This window comes from Anabrus simplex, chromosome 1, assembly GCF_040414725.1.
Source record: "Anabrus simplex isolate iqAnaSimp1 chromosome 1, ASM4041472v1, whole genome shotgun sequence".
In the NCBI taxonomy this organism is placed as follows: Eukaryota; Metazoa; Arthropoda; class Insecta; order Orthoptera; family Tettigoniidae; genus Anabrus; species Anabrus simplex.
Window position 1 is genome coordinate 415,761,622 of NC_090265.1, and position 13,191 is coordinate 415,774,812.

Sequence of the window (13,191 nt, forward strand, 5' to 3'; positions counted from 1 at the left end):
TATGAACAGAGATTTTAAACATACTGTAGGTTGGATACAAATGAAATGGCGTATGGTTTTTAGTGCCGGAGTGTCCGAGTCCGAGGCCATGTTCGGCTCGAGGTTGGATACAAAGAGGATTACATAATGAAACAAAACACTCACTCATACCAAGAAGGTCTAAGGAATACAATTATTATAGTTCCGTGGTTCACGCTTGTGCTGCCACAGCAGGGATGAAATGGCTTCATAGCGTAATAAGATTAGGATGTTGGTATGGTACCTTCTGATTGTATGAAAGCAGTAATTTCACCTATCTATAAACAGGGGAATAGGAAGTATTACAACAACTATCAAGGTACCGTATTCCATTGATCAGTATACCAGGCAAGGTGTTCACTGGTATTATGGAAGGCAGGATGCGTTCAGTGGTTAAGAGTAAGTTGGATGAAAACCAGTGTGGCTTCAGACCACAGAGGGGGTGTCAAGATCACAATTTCAGTATGTGCTAGATAAATGAAAAATGCTGCGAGAGGAATATACAGTCATGTTTTTCATAGCTAGAGATAACTTAAGGAATTTGGCAGAGTACAGAGGGAAAATATGTTAGACTGTTGAGGGATTGTGGGATCAAGGGTAGATTATTAAAAGCAATCAAATGCATTTATGTGACAATTGGGCTGCAGTGAGAATTGATTGTAGAATGAGTTCTGGTTCAAGATACTTACAGGAGTTAGACAAGGCTGTAATCTTTCACCTTTGTTGTTCATAGTTTTCGTGGATCATCTACTGAAAGTTAGCCCCACTGATGGCCATGATCGTTAAGGCGTTGAAGTCTATATGGTCTGATACCGTGGTTAGCCGGTTCGAATCCCGTTGGTCGAAAAAATGTTCACCATCAGAATGTTGGCCGACAGGGTAGGGGAGGTGGTGGTATATAATTTCTAATCACTAAATTGCGTGCCGAAAGCCTCTCCGCAGTGCTCATATGAAGTGAGGGCAATGACGCTATTGATGGTGATTCGTCGGTCGGATGGGGACTAGGCTATGGCCGACACGGGTTTCACCCTCTCCCTACTTCATTATCATCATCATCATCATCATCATCCCATATCTAGAGGCGCAGGTCACCTATGGGTGTCAAGCAGAAAGACCTGCACCAGGTGAGCCGAACATGTCCTTGGACACTCCCGGCACTAAAAGCCATGTGTTAAATAATAACAATGAAAGGTATAATGTGGCAGGGAGGGATTCAATTAGGCGGAAATATAGTAGGCCTAAGCAGTTTTGCCTATGCCGACTATTTGGTACTAATGACAGAATGTGCTGAAAGCCTGCAAGTCTAATATCTGGGAACTTGATAATAGGTGCAATGGGTATATGATAATTAGCCTTTCCAAGACTAAAGTGACGTCAGTACGTAAGAAACCTATGAGAATCGAATGTCAGATTGGGAATACAGAGCCGGAACATGTACACCGTTTCAGGTAATCTAAGAGAATGGCAGTATAGTAAGTGAGACTAATCACGGTGTAGCAAGCTAATGCAGTGAGCTCGCAGTTGTGATCAACACTATTTTGTGAGCTCGCGGATGAAACTATCTTTACACCTTCGATATATGGGAGTGAAAGCTAGGTTGACACAGGGTATCTTATTCCTAAGTTAGAATGATCACTGATACAAACAGGTGGGAACAATGGCAGGAGGGTACTCGGAACGAGGATATAAAGGCTATTATGAATGAACTCGATCGATGAAGCTGTACACACAAACCGGCTTTGTTGGTGGGGTTATGTGAGGTGAATGGAGGAGGATAGGTTATCTAGGAGATTAATAAACTCTAGAAAGTCAAGGTCATGCACAGAGCAGATTCTGAACCTCGAAACTATCTTTACCTACAAAAACCTCGGCGCCTCACCCTATATAGCAATTTTCGTTGACTTCCAGAAGGCCTACGACTCGGTAGACAGGCAGTCCCCCTTTGAGACGATCACTGAACTGGGACTATATAAGAAGACTTTGAATCTTGTGAAGGCTACTGTAACGAACACCATGTCCAAAGTCAAATTCAGAGGGGTACTATAAAACGCGCCGAGATCAAAACAGCTGTTAGACAAGGAGATGGTTTGTCCCCCATACTGTTTAACTCTCTGCTGGAGGTCATTCGGGAATGGATGAATACACTAGTTGACAACCCTGGATTAATCGGCTACAAAAAGACAAGTTAACAGTCACTTGCTTAGCCTTCTCAGATGACCTCACACTCTTAGCTTCAAGTGTAGAAGTTACATACCAGCTATCCTCCCTCGAACACATAGCAGTTAAAGTAAGGATGAAGATCGCTGTCAGCAAAACTGAGTTTAATTAATTTCGTGTGGCTATTTCTAGCCGAGTGCAGCCCTTGTAAGGCAGACCCTCCGATGAGGGTGGGCGGCATCTGCCATGTGTAGGTAACTGCGTGTTATTGTGGTGGAGGACAGTGTTATGCGTGGTGTGTGAGTTGCTGGGATGTTGGGGACAGCACAAACACCCAGCCCCCGGGCCATTGGAATTAACCAATGAAGGTTAAAATTCCTGACCGAGCCGGAAGTCGAACCCGGGACCCTCTGAACCGAAGGTCAGTACGCTGACCATTCAGCCAACGAGTCGGACAGCAAAACTGAGTTTTTGGCCAACATCAGAGAAGCACCCAACTTAATTTCTTCGGGGGACAAAATAATACGAAAGACCAACTCATTCAAATATCTTGGAGAATGGATAACCCTAAATATCAATTAGAACCTTGCAATAAAGAGTAGATGCACCAAATTGGAAATAGCTTATCATCTTTGTAAGAACATATACACGTTTAAATCCCTCTCCTTGAATCTTAGACACTACAATACCGTAGTAAGACCATCTGTACTGTACGCCTCAGAATGCTTAAACATGGCCCGAAAAGGACAACTCAGAAAACTGGAAATAAAAGAGCGAAAGATCCTCAGAAGGATTATGGGTCCCATTAAAGAAGGAGATGGGTGCAGAATCAGGCACAGCAAGGAATTGTACAGTAAAATAGAGAGCATTACAACAGCTATGAGGAAGAGAAGACTAATGTTCTGTGGTCACATAGTCAGGATGGACAGCCAGAGACTCACTTCAAGGATCTTCAACACTGTATCTAGAGGGAAAGCAACAAAAGCCAAATGGACGAATTTAGTTCGGAAAGACCTACAATACATAAACATTGATCACACTGACATTTACAACCGAGATACGTTCAGAAAGTTAATCAAGATACCGGGCTCTCTCCAGTCACTAACAGCTAAATCACTGCGTCCAGGAGTAGGAGTGTAATGGACTCAAGAAAGAAAAGACATCCATGGCGCTAGAATGAAGGAATACTGGGTTAAGAAGAAGAAAAATAACTCCTTAGGATTCGCAAAATAATACTGTCGAGCTCGGGAGAAGAACAAGAGTTGACCAAGGAAGGTCGGATAGGATAGATGAAAGAGAGGAGCCTGCCACAAATAAGTTGAAGTAATGCCAGGACTCAGCTGAGGGCCCCATTGTCGTCAACCCACAATCCCAAGTTAAGAGCCCCTGGAGTCCCTTAAGTCGCCTCATACGACAGGCAGGAGTTACAGTGGCTGTTATTCTACCGCCCCCACCCACAGGGTGAGTAATCTTCAGACCCAAAATTCACAAATGGCAAGTTGACCAAGATAGAAGACAGAAGACAGAAAGGAAGCCCACAGTAAGAGAGTGAAAAAATGATGAGCACAAAAAAGAAGGCAATTGCACGCCTCTAAGTATTTTGGATAGTCTTAATGGGCTTATTCGCATAATAATAATAATAATAATAATAATAATAATAATAATAATAATAATAATAATAATAATATATTCGTGTGACTATTGCTAGCCTGGTGCAGCCCTTGTGATGCAGACACTCCGGTGAGTGTGGACGATGGTGGCGGGGATTGTTTTAAGAGAAAGTACAACTGGGCAAACACCCGCTATTAACACTAATCAGAAGGAAGAAATGGAAGGGGTCCGACACTTCGAAAAATGAAGATATCGGCCAAAGAAAGACAAGGAGCACGAAGTTCGTAAACATGAATGACTCCTTAGGCCTCGAATACCTAATACCATAGGAAAGATGAAGGCGAGGAGCCTAACACAAGTAAGTGGAAGCAATGTCAGACTCAACTAGGGGAACTGTGGTCGCCAACCCACGCTTCCAAGGTGAGTGTGAGCAGCATCTGCTTTGTGCATGGGAAAATGCATGCTAGTGTGGTGGACGAGTGTTCTGTATGGTGTATACAGGAATGAGTTGCAAGAATACAGAGGACAGCACAAACACCCAGTCCCTAACCCAAGAGATTTCTTTATTGTGTGGCATTGTGACATGACAACTGATTCCTGCACGTAGTGCCCCTGCATAAATACTTGGATTCGAATATCCAGTACACCGGACGAGTTGGCCGTGCGGTTAGGGGCGCGCAGCTGTGAGCTTGCATCCGGGAGATAGTGGGTTCGAGCCCCACTGTCGGCAGCCCTGAAAATGGTTTTCCGTGGTTTTCCATTTTCACACCAGACAAATTCTGGGGCTGTACCTTAATTCACTCCTAGCCCTTTCCTATCCCATCGTCGCCATTAGACCTATCTGTGTCGGTGCGACGTAAAACCAATAGCAATATATCCAGTACGGTATTGAACTGAATGTCAGCACTTGGCAGCTAAACAATCATTTCGATCTCCTGGCTGCGTATCACGACAAGAAACTTAACGAGCGGTTTCCTGAACCAAGGCAATTAATCGTTTACGATTAAAATCCATCGACCCGGCCAGTAATTGAGCTCGGGTCCTCAAGGGCCGAAGACCAAGTTTCTGATCTCAGTCATAAAGGTGAATTCCGCATCCGGTAGTGATATAGGAACTTAAAAATTAATAATGGTTAGAACGACATATCTTCCATCCAACACACTCTACACGAACTAATAAGTGAAATAACTCAGTCATGGTTTAAAAAGTTACCTTGCTCGTGAAGACGTGGTTCTTTTCAGCAGTATTTGTCTCTCTACGTTATCAAATAATAACATTATCATTATCTCTGATACAGATCTCGGTCGCGAAAATGACCGCTTCTCCCACCCACAATAGTCTAGTATGGTTATCACAAGTTAGGTTTACCACACACCACGTCTCTGCTCCTTTGTACAGCTATCCTTTAGATAACGCCTTCTAGAGTTCTGACACATATGTACGCGGAGCGAGGAAGATAGATTTCTGTAAGTGAGCAAGGCTGGAATTCCGGTCAGTGCCTGTTATTTCCCCAAACTGAAAATAAAGATGATAATTGATTAGATGATTCCCTACAATGAAACGGTAAAGGCTCGCTTTCGAGATATTGAACAGAAAGAGGACACAGAAGCGTGTAGATATTGGGAGGGAGTGGATCGCCTCTCCCCACCCATGCAAAATGCATTTTCCGGTCTATTATCTGTAAGACACTACAATCTCCGTGGTACTGCAAGTGCAATACTAGGTGGAGACATGAATGGATTGAATCATGGGGTGGAGGTTTTGTGTAATAGAACTCGACTGAAATGGTCGTAAAGCTGCTTGGCCTAATGGTCAGTGTACTGGCCTTCAGTTCACCGGGTTTGATTCCAGGTCGGGCCGGCGATTTTAGCGGTCTACGCATTGCTGGTGATTATTGCTGTACTTAACATTCTGATATACCATTGTTAACATACGGTCGAGTAAAAATTAATCATGCAATTTCTATACCTCGATATTTGGATATCAAGTCTTCGGCGTAGTTCTGAGGGAAGTTATTGAAACATACTTTTAGATGTCCTCTTTTTCTTCAGCATTTAAAGACAGGTTAATTTCCATCCCGCGTTGTAGAAAAAAAAAAAAAAAAAAACAATAATGATGGTAATCTATCTAAGTAATTCGTTTGCCTAAATAGTAGGCCTATTGCAGTATAGATATTTTAGTCTATTGCTTATTTTACTGTCGTGTGATTCTTTCATAAGGGAGGGGAAATGTAGGAATGTAGGTTATGGATTGTGGGTGTGAGCGGGGGAGTATGATGGAGAAGTTGGAAAGTTTGAGGGAGATAATTCGCATTCTCATGGAGGACAGGAAGGAAGGCAGGTCGCCCTCAAACCATATGCAGGATACGGTAGGTGTACAAGAGGGATGGGACGGAAACTGGGAAGTTGTGGAAGACAGGTGAGCTAATGGTTTAAGGCGAAGGCAATTGTGGTCAAGGGGCCGTGTTCAGTAGCAGAATTCAGGGCAGTTATCAATGAGAAATCGGTATGCGTCACTGCAGAGAGAATAGCAGATGGAAGATGGGGAGGGGAGAAGTAGGAGGAAAAGTACCGGTAATAATAATGTTATTGGCTTATCGTCCCACTAACTACTTTTACGGGTTTTGGAGACGCCGAGGTGTCGGAATTTAGTTTTTCGGGAGTTCTTTTATGTGCCAGTAAATCTGCCGACACAAGGATGACATACTTGAGTACCTTCAAATACCACCGGACTGAGCCAGGGCCCAGGATCGAACCTGCCAAGTTGGGGTCAGAAGACCAGCTCCTCAACCGTCTGAGCCACTTAGCCCAGCAAGGAGGAAAAGAAAAGTTAGGAAAGGAAAATGTAGAGTAGTGGATAGGAAAAGGGAGGTGCAACAGGGTCATGATAGGGAGAAAAGGGAGGAGGAAGTTTGTTCTGTAGCCGTCAGGAAAGACAGAGGAAACCAGGAGCGGAGGGAATCAAATGGGGTTGAGGCTCTGGTCACGGCGGACTTCATTATGGGGCAAGTGGGAAAAGCGTGAGGAGGAGAGGGAATCAGGGTACAGTGTGCAATTGTTTCTTTTTACAATTTGCTTTATGTCGCACCGGCACAGGTAGGCGACGATAGGATAACAATCATTGAGATTATTAGGGGTCCACCTATTCAATACAATGACATTTATTAGTGTGAATTAATCAGTGGCGGTTGGTGCAGAAAATCAGTTGTCTGCTGTAACGCCTGTAACGCCTTCCAAAAAAATAAAAATATTTAGAAACATACCGGTATGTGGTTTTCAAGAGGCTCTCCACTGAGTTTTCCACACTGAACAAACACGCAAACAACCCCAACACATATATTTATCCGCACACTTTATCTTGGTGCATTTACACCCTAGTGCTGAATCGGTCGACCTCGGCGATCTTCGAGATTCGTACTGGCAACCTTTGAAACACAAACTATGAATCGCTTAAGCATCGTTGTGCGACATCTGGCGTACACTTTACGTACTAGTACTGTTGTTGTTTACACAACAAAGCCAAAGTATAGAATCCATGCTAGGAACAAGATTCGCCTCGAGAAATGTTTTATAATGTTATATACCGTAATGTGTATGTGACATAGTTGTTGGCTTAAGATGATAACGGTTTAGAAATTTCATATTGATCGATCATATTCTCGATTCAATTCAGATTTCATTTTCATTCAGTTGGCAGCACCAGGCAGCACTATCGATACCGGGACAGCTCCCTCCTTACTCCTCATTCCCCGTACACAAATGCACCAAGATAAAGTGTGCGGATAATACACATTCCTCATTTATAACTGTGTAATTAAACACACAATAACACCTGCAATGGTAAAATACTCACGAACTCAAACACCTGGGCCCTGTTTCATAAAACATATTTCACTAATATTATTAGTAAGAAACCAATAATATTAACTAATAATATTAGTATTATGTTTCATAAAATTATTAACTAATAATATTAGTTATTAGTTTATGAGTCAAAATTATTAGTAAATGTTCCTAATAATATTAATTAATTGTTTCATAGACAACATGACTAATAAAAGTTACTCATATTATTAGGATTATTTACATGAGTGTATTTTGACTCATAATTCATATTATTAGTGAAACCAAAGTGAGCGGTATTTTAATATTTTGGCATAAAATCGTGAAGATCACTCAAATGGTCGACTCTGATTCAAACAGTGATAAGGAACGAGTGTAGGTATTCACCGTTCAATAAATGTTACGTCAAAAACAGCCTGTCCTGGCATATAACAAACATATGAATACAATGGGAGATTTAGGTTAGATTTCAGAACTACTGAGTATTTGCTTGATAGGGTTGGTAATAGAACGTTCCACTGCAAGGAATGAAGCATAACCTTAAAATAGCAGCTTTGCATTGCACTCCACTGGCTGGTAGTGATACACAGTATCATTGTGTTTCTCTAATGCAGTTCTGCTTGGGCACTCCAAGTATCCTTTAAAATCTTGGCTTATATCACAAGTAAACCAAGATGATGCTGGTGATGATTATTGTTTTAAGAGGAAGTAGGCTACAACTAGGCAACCGTCATCTATAATAACACTAATCAGATAGAAAAATGGAAAGGATCCGACATTTTGACAAATGAAGGTATCGGCTAAAGAAAGAGAAGGGCCACGAAGGGCGTGAAAATGAAAGACTCTCTCGGCCTCGCAACCTAATACTGTCAGGGTCTGAAAAGAACAAGAGTTGAACAAGGGAGGTCAGAAGGGTAGATGAAAATGAGCCTGGCAGAGGTAAGTTGAAGCAATGGCAGGAATCATCTCAGTGCCCCATGTTCGCCAACACACGCTCCCAAGTTGAGAGCCCTTGGACCCCTTTTAATCACCTTTTACGGCAGGCAGGGGATACCGTGGCTGTTATCCTGCTGCCCCCACCAAAAGGAAGTAAACAAAGATTTTGCTAGTCCATCTCAGAGATTTTTAAGAGCTCATGTAATAAAAAAGTAAAAGGAACAAGGAGGGTTATAGTGTGCAAAAGGCTGCGAATAATTGACGTTTTAACCCAATCACTTTCCGCAAAGAAACTTTCTTCTCTCACATTATTTCACTTCTTTTTATCCATTTTCATACGTATCAAATACACAACAACGAAAATATCAACTGAGCCTTTTGAGCATGTGGATTAATAGTCGGTTGTAGTCAAGCGTTAGTCTACTGCTAGGAACAAACCCAAACCAAGAACATATGCAACAGATCTATTCTAACCTCCATTTGTATCAGCTGACTAATGAACTAATATTATTAGTGAAGATATTTTATTAGTCATGTGTAAATCTTTATGAAACAGAATTTGGTTAACTAATAATTATTTTTATGAGTTCTAATATTATTAGTTAGTTTTATGAAACAGGGCCCCCTGGTGTGAGCGCGCAAAAACAGAACTTCCCAAAGTTACCAACATATTGAAATAAAACCAGCAACGTCGTAATGAAAAATTACATGTTATGTTTTTATAGTGACATTTATAAACTAGATATTTTTAATTAAAGAAAATCACAATATCATGTCCTTATTTTGACAATATAAACAGTACATTTTTTACAGTTCATCAATTTACAAATGTGGCTATGGAATAGGCAAGTTGGTAGTATTTTCTCCTCTTTGGTTTGAAAAGACGTGGCAGGAACAGCTTTACAGTATTTTGTTTTCCCGTTTGCTTTGAGCGATCCCCTCTTAAATACTACCGCTGAGTCAAGAGGGTGCCACTTGCCATTTCAAATATCGGCCGTAATGCAAGTGTGACTAGTGCTGCCTGTCTGTGGTCGAACGAAGAATCGCTGTGAAGTGATGTCTTGGCGGTCTTGGCTGTTGTTTCCACAGCCTATCGGAAAAGTTGGACACGCATGCGCAAAAGGAAAAGTTTCTGGTTTCTGGCTAAAAGCTTAGAAATTCTCTCTGAGCTGTGATCGCACAGCCACCCGGCGTGGAGTGTACGAGTAGTTACCTGGTTGTGAGGGGAGTTGAATAATTGGCTGACGTCTTTTTCAATGCACTCTATTTGATTGTAGATAATATTTTTAAAGTAATTTATTTTTCAAATAGGCAATGTGCTGCAGCACTTCAGCACATAAGGTACAGCCGCCCCCTGGAATTAATCACATAAGGTACTAATTTCGGCACTTATGTCGTGCCATCATCAGCCAAAGAGTCAAATCAGGCAAAAAAAAACAATTTAAAACACATTATAACACCTGCAAAGATGAATATTAAAAAAAATTATGGTACATGATGATATTGCACTATAATATTAAATCCTTTTAAAAATGATGATGACTCCGTTTTTATGTACATCGTGTATAGTACAGCTTGTGTGTGTTTTAGTCTTTAATCGTGTTGAATACACGCTGCAGAATTTTGTTGTCATGTGAGGTTGACACTTGTTTGATCCGTGGTTTGGCGGTTCCGAAAGAATAAACGACCATGTGATGGACTTAGAATAAAAAACATTAGATGGACTTTACGGTTTTCTGAAACCAGTGTTTATTTTCTGAAACCATATTCAGTCTGTGAATTTCAATTTTAAAAGACTCTAGGATTTCACATGAGTGATTTATGAAAATCAATGTTTAATTTTGAACTTTTAAAAACCATATTCATTTTATAACTTACAATGAATTTAGACTTTAGGATTTCATGTGAGCGATTTATGAAATAAGTGTTTATTTTGAGTCATATTCAATTTATGAATTACAAGTCAAGATTTTAATTGGACTTTAGGAATCAACCTAGATGAACTGTAGGGTTTATTTGAGTGTGATTGTCAAGAATAAGAGTTGATTTTGGGACATTTTCAAGCCTCAGGAAAACATATTGGACGAAAGGATATATTTCTGTTCAATTTTATCTGCATTAAAGAGTTCTGAATTTTAATTTTGAATTAAACGTGTCAATGAAAGAATATATTTTCAAGATGATTTCAAGAGTTTAAATGCGAGATAAAAGCAGGGTGATTTTCATTCAGACCTTGAATAAATTCATCAGGAAAATTATACCACCTATTACACTGACTGACAGAGCAAATGCAACACCAAGAAGGAGTGGTCAGAACTTTATGCCAATTGCAGGGTAGACTGACGTCACTGAGGTATGCTCATGATGTGAAATGCGCCGCTGCGCTGCGCACGTAGCGAACGATAAATGGGACACGGCGTTGGCGAATGGCCCACTTCGTACCGTGCTTTCTCAGCCGACAGTCATTGTAGAACGTGTTGTCGTGTGCCACAGGACACGTGTATAGCTAAGAATGCCAGGCCGCCGTCAACGGAGGCATTTCCAGCAGACAGACGACTTTACGAGGGGTATGGTGATCGGGCTGAGAAGGGCAGGTTGGTCGCTTCGTCAAATCGCAGCCGATACCCATAGGGATGTGTCCACGGTGCAGCGCCTGTGGCGAAGATGGTTGGCGCAGGGACATGTGGCACGTGCGAGGGGTCCAGGCGCAGCCCGAGTGACGTCAGCACGCGAGGATCGGCGCATCCGCCGCCAAGCGGTGGCAGCCCCGCACGCCACGTCAACCGCCATTCTTCAGCATGTGCAAGACACCCTGGCTGTTCCAATATCGACCAGAACAATTTCCCGTCGATTGGCTGAAGGAGGCCTGCACTCCCGGCGTCCGCTCAGAAGACTACCATTGACTCCACAGCATAGACGTGCACGCCTGGCATGGTGCCGGGATAGAGCGACTTGGATGAGGGAATGGCGGAACGTCGTGTTCTCCGATGAGTCACGCTTCTGTTCTGTCAGTGATAGTCACCGCAGACGAGTGTGGCGTCGGCGTGGAGAAAGGTCAAATCCGGCAGTAACTGTGGAGCGCCCTACCGCTAGACAGCTAGACAACGCGGCATCATGGTTTGGGGCGCTATTGCGTATGATTCCACGTCACCTCTAGTGCGTATTCAAGGCACGTTAAATGCCCACCGCTACGTGCAGCATGTGCTGCGGCCAGTGGCACTCCCGTACCTTCAGGGGCTGCCCAATGCTCTGTTTCAGCAGGATAATGCCCGCCCACACACTGCTCGCATCTCCCAACAGGCTCTACGAGGTGTACAGATGCTTCCGTGGCCAGCGTACTCTCCGGATCTCTCACCAATCGAACACGTGTGGGATCTCATTGGACGCCGTTTGCAAACTCTGCCCCAGCCTCGTACGGACGACCAACTGTGGCAAATGGTTGACAGAGAATGGAGAACCATCCCTCAGGACACCATCCGCACTCTTATTGACTCTGTACCTCGACGTGTTTCTGCGTGCATCGCCGCTCGCGGTGGTCCTACATCCTACTGAGTCGATGCCGTGCGCATTGTGTAACCTGCATATCGGTTTGAAATAAACATCAATTATTCGTCCGTGCCGTCTCTGTTTTTTCCCCAACTTTCATCCCTTTCGAACCACTCCTCCTTGGTGTTGCATTTGCTCTGTCAGTCAGTGTATTTCGTCCTGTGAAATTCCTTCTCTGTACCGGCTCCTAAGCACCGCACACTACCCGAACCTTTTCCATGCTCAAGAGCCCAACAACGTTTCCTGGTACAATATAATGTACCGGGATTGACCGTGCATCAAGTATTTCTTAAATAAAATAAGTCATAAATAATTTATAAAACATAAGCGAATGTATTTTCAGCGCTAATAATTACAAAATTTTGCAGTTGCCAGCAGTCAACCCGCCACAATGCTTCCTTCTTCATCGCACAGCCAACACGGTGTCAGGGACAGGTAGTCATACGATCTTGAAACTTCCATGTAAGAAATTTGCTACGATTCTAAACTAATGTTGAGGTATCAGAAACAACGGCATCTTATAGAACACGTTTTGAACGTCTCCCCGTCTTAATTTCTCCAAAATCGATCCAGGGATTACGGAGATATTCAAGGTTACATCAAACATTACGTCAGAGGTAGATTTGTATAAAAGGCCACAGCTCCTGAGCCTGTTACGTCACTTCACACCGGCTACACGACGATGTTGGTTCGCCGCACGGTACGGAGTCAGACTGCAGGGCAAGAATATGTCTAAGTGACGTTCGAGTTGTGGAACGTTGAATAATTCCGGCGTTATGGTACTTACAAACTTTCAGTAAGTAGAACATCGTTGAGGAACTAAAAAAATAGTGAAGAAGGTGATTCTAAGACTTTTATGCTAGAATCCAGAATAGTTTCCAAGTGAAATCGACTGAAACTTTAACATTACGATGTGAATAACAGAATATAGAGAGACTTTGCTTTTCGTTCTACAAGTGGTTAATACACTGACTTAGCAAATGTCATGGGATAGTCACTAATAGCGTGTGGGGCCTCCTCTGGCCCTGCGAACTGCAGTGAGACGCCGTGGAAGTGAGTCGACAAGTCCCTGGTAGTCCTC

The 13,191-nt window shown here is 42.7% G+C and overlaps 1 protein-coding gene across 2 annotated transcripts in view; it reads right to left on the bottom strand.

The window, feature by feature from the left end:
- The window catches only part of LOC136866742 (facilitated trehalose transporter Tret1), a 140,262-nt gene extending 135,224 nt beyond the window's left edge, over positions 1 to 5,038 (bottom strand). For both annotated transcript variants that reach the window (XM_067143869.2, XM_067143853.2), the window contains exon 1: positions 4,999 to 5,038. The gene's annotated coding sequence lies outside the window, so the exon portion shown is untranslated. The remainder of the gene's footprint in view (positions 1 to 4,998) is intronic.
- Positions 5,039 to 13,191: the final 8,153 nt, after the last annotated feature.